This window comes from Nicotiana attenuata, unplaced genomic scaffold (assembly GCF_001879085.1).
Source record: "Nicotiana attenuata strain UT unplaced genomic scaffold, NIATTr2, whole genome shotgun sequence".
Classification (NCBI taxonomy): domain Eukaryota; kingdom Viridiplantae; phylum Streptophyta; class Magnoliopsida; order Solanales; family Solanaceae; genus Nicotiana; species Nicotiana attenuata.
The window spans coordinates 51,342-57,341 of NW_017670315.1; positions in this window are offsets into that span (position 1 = coordinate 51,342).

Below are 6,000 nucleotides of genomic sequence, written 5' to 3' on the forward strand. Positions count from 1 at the left end.
TGGAGGAGGATGAAGAAAGACATAGTTGAGTATGTAGCTCGGTGACTAAATTGTCAGTACGTGAAGTATGAACATCAACGACTGGGTGGGCTACTTCAGCGACTTGAGATTCTTGATGTAAGTGGGAGCGCGTCACCATGGACTTCCTTGTGGGGCTCCCACAAACTCAGAGGAAGTTTGATATAGTATGGGTGATTGTGGACAGGTTGATCAAGTCGGCTCATTTCATTCCGATAGTGACTACCTATTCTTCAAAGCAGCTGGCTCAGGTTTATATCCGCGAGATTGTCCGACTTCGTGGTGTACCGGTATCTATCATCTATGACCGGGGTACGCAGTTCATATCGCATTTTTCGAAGGCTATACAACATGAGCTAAGAACACGGGTTGAGTTGAGTATAGCATTTCACCCTCAGACGGACGCACAATCCGAGGTACACTATTCAGATATCGGAGGATATGCTTCGCGCCTGTGTTATAGATTTCGGCGGCGCTTGGGATCAGTTCTTGCCACTTGCGAAGGTTGTCTACAACAACAACTACCAGTCGAGTATCCAGATGGCTTTGTATGAGGCTCTCTATGGGAGACGGTGTCGTTCTCCAGTTGGGTGGTTTGAGCCGGGAGAGGCTAAGTAATTAGGCATGGATCTGGTTCGAGATGCTTTGGAGAAAGTCAAGATGTTCCAGGATCGGCATCATACATCCCAATCTAGACAGAAGAGTTATGCAGATCGGAAGGTTCGTGATGTTGCATTCATGGTTGGAGAGCGAGTCTTGCTCCGGGTTTCACCCATGAAGGGTATGATGAGGTTCGGGAAGAAGGGCAAGTTGAGCCCTAGGTATATCGGACCTTTTGAGATCCTTGAGAGGATTGGAGAGGTGGCCTACAAGCTTGCCTTGCCGCCTAGTTTATTTGAGGTTCATCCGGTGTTCCATGTCTCTATGCTCCGGAAGTATTATGGTGATCCGTCTCATGTTCTAGACTTCAGCACAGTCCAATTGGATGAGAATTTGACTTACATTGAGGAGCCTGTGGCTATCTTGGACCTGCAGGTTAGGAAGTTGAGATCAAAGGATATTTCTTCAGTGAAGGTTCAATGGAGGGGTCCTCTAGGCGACCTAGGAGACCGAGCACGACATGCGGATTTGTTATCCTCTTCTATTCACCGCTTCAGGTATGTCCTTATGCACGTTCGAGGATGAACGTTTGTTTTAAGAGGGGGAGAATGTAATTACCCGATCGGTCGTTTTGTGTAATTCTGCCCTGTAACCCCTTTTATTGCTTCACACGTGTGTGTTTATACTTTTATGACTTGCGGGGGCGGGATTTCTTAGAAGTTAATTGAAAATGCAAACTTCACTTGGGCGTATCGAAAGTCCGTAGGTTGATTTGCCGAAATTTGGCAATTTAAAGTTGAAAAGTTTGACCGTAAGTTGGCTTTTAGCTATCGAGCTCGGAATTTGGAATAGGTCTGGTGTCGTTTGGAGTTGATAGGATTCGGACGCTTAGTTGTAATTCTAGAAGTTCTTGAAAATTTCTTTGAAATTCATGCGTTTTAGAGTTCAATTCGTAGTTTTAGATATTATTTTTGTGTTTTGATCACGCGAGTGAGTTGTGTGGATGTTTGGTTTGGAGCCCCGAGGGCTCGGGTGCGTTTTAGACGCTTAGCAGAGTGTTGTTAGAGTTTAAGTTGCTGGTTTTTTTCACAGGTGCCTTTGATCTCGCATTTGTGAGTTTTCGGATCGCAATTGCGATACTAGGCCAAGTCTACTGGGTTCGATTTGCAATACGTACCTAGGGGAGATCTGGTTTGCATTTGCGATCTTCATGGTCGCATTTGCGGAGGTCCAAGGTTCGCAATTGCGAACTTATCATCGCAATTGCGATGACAGCAGAAATGGGAGGTCTTCGCTTTTGCGAGCGATTCTTCACATTTGCGGGGTTCGCAATTGTGAACCTCATGTCGCATTTGTGACATCTACGACTGGACAAATAGCTGAGGGACGGGATTTTTGAACTCATTCTCTCACTTTTGAACCCTAGACTCGGTAGGAGGCGATTTGGAGGGGATTTTCACCTGCAAATGTTCACCTGCAAATGGGTAATTGATTTTAATCTATTTCTAATCATATTCCATCAACATATCTTAGATTTTAACATCAAAATCATGTGAATCAAAGTGAAAATCGGTGAAACTTTGTCAAGTATTTGAAAAACAAGAAATTGAGTTCTGAGAGTCGATTTGGACTCGGATTTTGAAACTAATCACATATATGAACTCCTGGGGTCATGGGTAGACGGAATCTACCATTAGACCCGGATTTTGACCGGGCGGTCCCGGGGTTTGACTTTTGTTGACTTTTTGAAAAAAGTGTAAAGATCTTAACTTTATCTATTGCAATTGAATTCCCTAGTATTGTTTGATGATATTGAGTCTATTTTGGTTGGATTTGAGCCGTGTGGAGGAGGACTTTAAGGGAAAAGCTATTTCCGAGTGTTGAATTGGCCTAGTTGAGATAAGTATCTTGCCTAACTTCGTGTAGGGGAACTACCCCTTAGGATTGGTATTGTTTGATTCACTTGTGCTAAGTGAAACCCGTGTACGTAAGGTGACGAGTAGGTACACGGGTTTTACGTGGTATTTGACCGGTTTAGGTTACTTAGACTATTTTCATGTTTTATTTGAAATGCCAAACCTAATTATGTTAGACTATCCTTAAATGCTTTAGTTGACTTGTTTAGTATTTGTTCTATATCCCACTTGCTAAATTGCTCCCATACATTAGTTGAACTTGTTGCCTTCTTTATTGTTACATGCTATCTCTTCATTGTTAATTATCATTGTTTGAAGTTATCATTCGTGTTAATCTTTCCTTATTGATTTTCGTTACTTGAAGTAATTGTTCATGTTATCCCTTTGCTTGTTGATTTCCATTATTTGAGAGTCATTGTTGAATATTATCTCTTTTATTATGAGTTAGTCTTATCTAATATCGTGGTTATACATTATTTCTCTCATTCTGAGTTACTTGGTGTTGGAGTTGTGAAAGTTATTAATACGTTGAGGAGATGTTGGTTATTGTTGAAACAACTATCGTATTGAGCATTTTTCATTCATTGTTGTTGTTGATATTCTTGTATACATTGTGGTGGAGCCATGAGTTATTGTTGTGGAAACATTGATACTATTGTTGTTGAAAAGTTGTGATATATGGGCACTTGTGGTGCGGATTATTATTATGATATGACATTGACGAGCATGCGGCGGTATAAGGCTTGGGGTTAATGTGCATGAGATGGTATAAGATGGGAATTATATGTGTGTTTCTTGTAGGAGAACTACGTGAAGTCACGCGGCGTCATAAGGTGGGCTAAAGTGCGTGTAGCTATTTCGGGAAAACTATTTTCAAAACCTATTTTCAAATGTAAAACTCACGCGGCAGTATAAGGAAATATTGTGATTGAAATTGAGAAAAAGTGAATATGAGGCGGTACCTCGGTTGTGATTCTAATTATACGAGGCAGTACCTCGATTTTGATTTCATTATACACGAGGTGGTACCTCGTTGTGATTCTTGTTGTTATTTTATGTTGCAAAGTGTTTTGGTGGGAGCATATCTTGTTGTTTCACTCTTATTTGTTCTAGCAGTTATTGTCCGTACATGATCATCGTATCCCCTTTAGTTTCTTCTTTTAATCCATTTCTATTGTTGATTTGTGGTACTAGTTCATGCTATCATCTTGTTCTGTATTAATTGTTTCTTCACTTTCCATTACATATCCGTATTACACTTTATACTCTTATTTATATCCTAGTAGGTGTCTTGACCTGACCTCGTCACTACTCTACTGAGGTTAGGCTTGATACTTACTGAGTACCGTTATGATGTACTCATACTACGTTTCTGCACTTTTTTTGTGTAGATCCAGGTACGCCTGCCTCATGCCGGTCATTAGAGATTTCCTACTCGCTGCCCTATCGAAGACTTCAAGGTATGCATGCTCGCCGTCCGCAGGCCTCAGAGTTACTTTCCCTTATTCTCATCTACTATTGTATTTCCTTTCGGATAGTGATGTAGTAGTACTCTAATTGTATTCTATAGAGCTTATGACTCAGTTCTACTGGTTTTGGTGTGTGTATTGTGAGATTCTGTTTTCGGAAGGTTTTTATCAATTATTTAGTTATTTTCAGTAACTTGTTAATTATATCTGTTCAGTTATTCTTAATTGTTGGGCTTACCTCATCGTAGAGACTAGGTGCTATCACGAAATCCTACAGAGGAAAAAATTAGGATCGTGACAGTTTGCCTAGAAAGTAGACGTTAGGCTCCATCACGACCCCGAGATTGGGATTCCGGGTCATGACAACTGCAGCTCGAAGTGTGGAAGACAGTTGCATCTATATTATATTTCTAGATCCCACGTGGGGGATTTGACCAAGATGATGCCGCAACCAGTGTGGAAGCACTCTGTATAGGGTCAAATTTGACCCTCAGCATCTCTACGCCAGTGGGTACGCCCAGTGAGTGTACGCCGACTAACGTAGCGGGTACGGCTCGGCCGTGGGGACAAAAGCGACATCGTTCAGGACTCAGTGTCTTCACTAGGGAGACGTTACCTGTCTTTGTAACTTTTTGATTCTTTCGAGGAGGGTCTCTTATTATATAAAGGGGACCCTCATATTGTAAAAGGGACATCTGATCTAATACAACTCTCTCATTTTCTGGCTTTCTCTCTCTATCTCTACTTCAAACGAACATATCTTATTGAGTTCATATTATCACTTTGCAGTACTAGATCTACAACAATATTATCATCTTTGCATCTCTAGGATTATTATATTTGATTACGATTTACCCCTTTTCCTACTTTTGATTGTTTTTTAGCTTACAAAGTATATCGTTAACTTTTGAGCCAAACAATTTGGCGCCGTCTGTGGGAATTTCGAGAATCAAACCATAGTATCCACCTAGAGATCAACCAACTACCACTCTCTACACCACACGAAAACAGAAAATGGCCGAAAATAACACAAGATCGAAATCGATATTGGGTGTCACTACTAATCTCCTTGGCCCTCTCAACCCAGACGAGGCATCCCGAATGTCCTTCCCTATCCGAAGGTCTGACGATCTTGCACGAAAAAGGAGCTTCCACATCTGCGGCTACGGAAGCACCCTTAGGGGTCAAAGAGCTACTGGAAAGATGGCTAACAAGCACTCTAAGGCGGATTAACATGGTACTCTCAGCTACCGGCTAAGGCAACACTACAACAAAAAAGGGATTTAGCGGCAATACAAAATGGCTTTAGCGGCAATAATAATAGCCGCTATATCTTTTACCGGCCATTGGTGTTTCGCCGCTGAAGCCGCGGTCGGCAAAGCCTTTAGCGGCCATTCTAACAAAAGCTGGTAAAAGGTATGGTTATTGCCGCTAAAAACTACTATCTTTAACGGCTATTGTTTGCGGCAATTATAATGGCTGCTAAATCCAATCCAAAACGGCTAATTATGCTCCCTTAGCATCCATTTATATAGACGCTAAATTCAAAATAATTGCTGCTAAAAGTTTGCATCTTTAACGGCAATTGTTTGCGGCAATTATAATGGCTGCTAAATTCAAACCAAAATGGCTAATTATTCTCCTTTAGCATCAATTTATATAGCCGCTAAATTCAAAATAATTGCCGCTAAAATTAGCATCTTTAACGGCAATTATTCTGTAGCAATTAAAATAACTATAGTATCCCTGCTAAGAACATCTTAGTTTGCTCTTTTAGCGTCTATTTTAATGGCAACGAAATTGCCGCTAAAAGTCAATATCTTTAACGATAACTTTTTTGCAGCAATTATTATGGCTCCAATATCCGTGTGAAAAGCTCTTAATTTGTCCTTTTATCGTCCTACTTTATAACAGGTATATCCAGCTAAATAAGCACTACAAATCACAAGCGGTAATACAATAGTTTAGCCAGTAATAGTTACTACATCCATCCAGAA